This window comes from Sylvia atricapilla, chromosome 10 (assembly GCF_009819655.1).
Source record: "Sylvia atricapilla isolate bSylAtr1 chromosome 10, bSylAtr1.pri, whole genome shotgun sequence".
NCBI classification, from domain to species: Eukaryota; Metazoa; Chordata; class Aves; order Passeriformes; family Sylviidae; genus Sylvia; species Sylvia atricapilla.
In genome coordinates, this window is record NC_089149.1 from 18,358,919 (window position 1) to 18,364,212 (window position 5,294).

The window sequence follows — 5,294 nt, forward strand, 5'->3', positions numbered from 1 at the left end:
TCTTCTGTAGTATTCTTGTTTGCTCCCAAGGACACACACGTTGATTTAATGGCTGCTTAGGGAATGGGATCCTTGGAGCACTAAGGAATTTTTCTGAAGTTGCTCCAAATTTCCCTCCACCCTTCTGTTTTCTGCTTCTAAAGTCAGTTTTATGGTGGGATAGAGAAAAGAGAGCAAATTAAAAGGGCAAAGATGAGCACTAACATCCATTCAACATTAATAGGGATGACAGCAAGCATCCTTTGCTGGCTTTGCTCTTTTATGGATAAAGTCCTGCACGGCTTGTGCTGATATTGTCCATTGTAAACCAGCACCTATGATATAAACACACACACACACAAAGGAAAGGCACAGCAATATCTGTCAGATAGCACTTAGGGCTTATGTGTGCTCGCATTTTAAAGAATTCTGCTCCCAACCTTTATTTCTCCCCCACTGGTAGTTAGAGCAGCCACATCCCTCACACCCTGATTTGCACACTAAGCAAGGAAAGATTTTTACTGCAGGTCACTGATAGTCTGGGAACAGTTTCTCAGAAAAGCTGTGGCTGCCCCATTCCTGGAAATGTCCAAGGCCAGGTTGGATGGGGCGTGGAACAGCCTGGGATAGTGGAAGGTGTCCCTGCCCATGGCAGGAGGCTGGAATGAAATGGGCTTTAAGGGCCCTTCCAGCTCAAACCATCCTGTGATTCTATCACTCCACAGCATTCCTGATTTGCCGTGTACCATCCCACATGGAAACTCTCCCCCTGCACAAGCAATACCACGGCTTGCCAGGAGGTGTTGCTTTGAAACCACATAAATATCAGAGCTCAAAATCCATGAGATATGCTTGTATTATTAAAAATAGCCAACATACTTTGTTCTGGCAGGGAAAAATCGAGATCCCACTTTTGAAATGGCAAATTATTTTAAAGACATTTAGATCTTAAATTCCTAGGGTTGTACGGAGTGAGATAAATACAGAACAGACAACCCACTTGGTGAGGAATGCTGTGAGTTTGTACATTGCTAACATATTGTCAGAGCAGCTTTATGTGTGCAGAGTTGTCCATGGCTCTGTGTTTGCAGGACTGGATGCTAAAATATACATAAATACAGACCAGGCTTGATACGGTGGGGAATCTTAGAGGGGTAATCCTGGGTTTCAAGAAGCCAAGTACCAGAGTAAAGCCTCAGTAAGGCAAAAGTCCTTCAAGGCCAGGTTGGACAGGGCTTGGAGCAACCTGGTCTCATGGAAGGTGTCCCTGGCAAGGCATGGGATGGGATGAGTTCCAAGGTCCCTTTCAACCCAAACCAGTCTGTGATTCCATGCTAACAGCTGTCATGCTTACAGGGCTGTGCCACAGCTCTCCACATCTGCACACACACATTTTAAACAAAAATTAACTGTTTGTTTCTAAGGAGGACTGCAGAGTTGGATATACAACTGTTCTCCACCTGCATACTAGGTTTTAAGTTATTAAATGTATTAATGGGGCAAAGTTAACTATGCATTTAATTATGCCCAGCCTTACTTTACAAGACAAAACAGGAAGCAAAGATTCCAAGGCAATTTAAAACCCTTTTTCACTACAGAAAAAAAAAAGAAAAAAAAGAAAGAAAAAAAGAAAAAAAAAAAAAAAAAAAACAAAAACAAAAACAAAAAAAACCAACCAACTCCTCAAAAGATACCCGGCTAGGACAAAAAGGTTTTTTAATATGTCTTTATCACATCAAGCTGAAACAACCTTCATGGCTGAGAGAAGCTGTGGCTCTTCAGCAGAAATTTAAACTCTGAAACAGGATGATATTCCATGGCCCACAATGCCTTGCTTGATTGTAGCTATCACACTTGCCCCAGCTGTGCCTTTGGGAAAGCTCCCTGTGCCAGCCCTGAGGCACTGAACTCCAGCTCACTGAGGCTCTGGGAGGCTGGGTTTTGGAGACAGTTTGGAAAAGGAACTTAATTATCAGAGGCCACCTCCTAAGGTATGATAACCAAAGGAGACTTTGAAAACTATTTTGTGATCAAATGTTTACCAGTATTGGCTTTTACCACACGTCAAGGGGCCAGATTTGTACAAAGATTACAAAGATTTGTAATCTTTGGTTCAATAAAATCAAAAAATCAAAGGCTCAACAGCTCTTTTTAAAACCAATAATTTTTAAGGGGGGAAGAAAATTAAAAGCCATAGCTGCAAAAGGGAAAGCAAAAACCAGTTGTTGTTGGATTTAGCTGGTCCTCCAAGCTGTCGTTTCAATAGCAAGGTGTAATTCAGGCCTGCAGTTTAGACCAGATGGTGACAAGGACCAGTAAGTTTTCAGAGTTCCTGCCCCTCCCAGCACTGAGGCCATGGGCTTTATCACAAATCTCCACTCAGATTGCACAATACAGTAAGGTCTGCTAAGGCCTTCCATGTTCCTCAGAGGTTGTTCCCAGAGAAACACTCTACTCCCCCAGCTGAGACATTTCTGCACTCACCTTTTCCAGTGTCTCTAGGTGCAGAAATGGACAGGGTATGTTCAGCTGTCAAAAAAAAAAAAAAAAAAAAAAATATATATATATATATTCTTCCAGAAGTTTTTGTATGTATAAATAAGGTTCGAGCAAATCAAGGTGCTTTTTCTGGAGTACCTTGCAGCACTATTAACACTATTTGATTCCAGATATACTGGAATAAAAATCAATCTGAGGCTCCTATAAATAAAACACTTGTTTTTATCATTAAGCACTTCCTGAAGAGGCTGATTTACAGGGGGCTGTAGGACACTGGACACATTTGCATTTCTCCAGCTCAGAAAGAAGAAGCAATCTTTTTCTTCTACTACGGCATTTTTGAGGGGTTCAGAAGACAAAGCACAACATTCACATCCATTAAAATCTGTCCTTTGGTGAATATCCTCATTCCCACCTCTAGTACTGGAGTTTCTAAGGATTTGCTATTCCTGTCCTAGAAGGACAGAATTCCTTTTTCCAGAGCTGGGTGCTAAGTGTATTTTCTGAGTGTTATCCTCTAATGTGTGGTCAAAAGGCCAGTAATCAAAGGGATCTGGAATAGTGAGATCTCTTTTCTTTTGGCAAGCCTAGGGCTGGAGGGAGCTGCCACCTTGTCCTGTGGTTCCATAGCCCACAGCAGCTTTCCAGAGAAGCATAAACTGCCAGGCAGCTCCTGCCCAGCTTTAGAACAGCAGGGCTGACAGAGACCTGAACCAGCTCTTGGGAAACCACACAAAAGCTACAGGAACAAACTGGACCATCCTGACAACATTTTGCCAAGGTGAAGTGCACTGACAGGCTCTGCAACCTGCACCCCTCCCATGTGCAAGATCAGCTCAGATATAGCAGAGCTGCACAGCCTTGGGTCTGATTGCTGTGAAAACAGCAATGCTGGGAGAGGAAAACACAGCCAGAAGCATAACTGGGGCCTGTGCCACACACTTATCTTTCCTCATTGGTTTGGGAGCTGGATTTAAGCTCAGGCCTTTGCACTTGGCCATTGCACAACTCCCAAGACTTAAAATTTCTCTGCTGTACACACTGAAATGCTTTTCTTCTTCCCACTACCTAACTCCATTCATCTTGAAGGAAAAAAAGACAAGATAAGGTCTACAACCTTAAACATTACTTGAACTTTTCCATGACAATGTAGAATGTGGGTGGTTTTTGTTTGTTTGTTTTCTTAAGAGCTCTCTTTTCCAGGGTATTGCTTTCTTCTGTGTTTATTTGGGCTTGAAATGAGGCTGTTTTATCACAGCTACAGCAGTTGTATTATTAAAGGACAAGTAGATCAGAGCTGTAAATCATAAACACAAAGTGCAACTTAGAGCGATCTTTGGTTTCATCCTGGTTAATAAAATTTCAACAGACCAGCTAGCCCTCCAAGGCATCATTTACACCATTTTTATAAGCTCCCAGAACATGCTGTTTTACAAGCAAATGGCAGAGTGTTATTGCTAGTTTGGAGGGGTTTGTAACATTATATAATAAATACCAGAAGAGCTGGAGTGATCCACCACAACAGCCATAACAATCAACCTTATATAAAAGCAGCAGTAAAGGTTGGTTTGAGTGAAGGACCTTTCTGTACATGTAAATCAATTTCTAAAACTGTGTACACCTGTTCCAGACCAAGGAAGGAGCTGTGGCCATTCTGTGCAGGGACTGACTTTTGAAGGCCAAGAGACATAAAGGGGAGATAATAGAGATATAAATAAGAATACAATAATTTATAGATAAGAATCTTCTCTGTCCCTTAAATAACATTTTAGAGCAACGGATACATGTTATAACACCAGAAATTCTCTTTTCCCACATCTCTCAGCTCTTTTTACAGTGGCACTACTGCAGTGGGCTGAGGGGCTGCTGTGAAGTGATGCCCAAGGGAGCCAAAGCTTGATTGGGAGCACACATTAAACCCCAGTGTTGTTCCAGAATAGGTTCTTTCACCCAGCATACAAGATGCCAGTCCAACACTGAGTCAAGGTATTTGATTTATTTACGCTTCTGCACAGAAAGGAGGCTGGGGCAGCAAATCCAAAAAGCCGCCACAACTATCAAAACTTTTCACTATTTATATATTTTACCAAATGAAGGTATTGAGGTTCATTGAGAGCAAGTTACAGCATTCTCTTATTAATTATAGTCCATCTTGTATTGATTAATGATTCTCTCATTTCTCATGCTAATTAGCCCAGTTTTTCCTCTTCTTTTGGGTCAGTGGTTTCTTGGGTCAGTGATCTGTGAGTCATTGGTCATGATCTGCCCCTACCAGAATTATCTTTTACCCAGTAAAAGGTACATTGGGAGATTTCAGCACAATTGCTGGCTTGGCTTTATTAGTTTCTTCCTTTATTTTGGAGGTTCTGCCAAATGTTCTGTGGCCTCTAAGTTCTGCATTCTGTGTGCCCACTCTCGGTGGGCATCACTCATCCTTCTTCCCCAGTGCTGTCAACCTTCCCGCTAGGACTGAGATTATTGAAACACGTGGAGCCCTAGACCTTAACAAGGCAATTCTATCCAAAAGGAATTTCTCTTTCTGACACCTGGACATCCCTTAGAGCTTGTGAGCTGCGGCTTCACGGGTGGAATCTCCTTTCTAGTTGATCAGGCTTGAAAGTTACAAAGATCAAACAATAATGAGCGTCCTTTCCTAAGAAAATGTCCGTGTTCCGCGTTTTGCAGCCCCAGCCGAGGCAGCCCTCTCGCGGGCCGGGGCTGGCCCCGCCGTGGCCGGGCGGTGAGGGCGGGCCGCGGGCGGGGCGGGGGCTGGCCCGGGGACACGGGGACACGGGACACAGCGTGAGTCGGGCTCG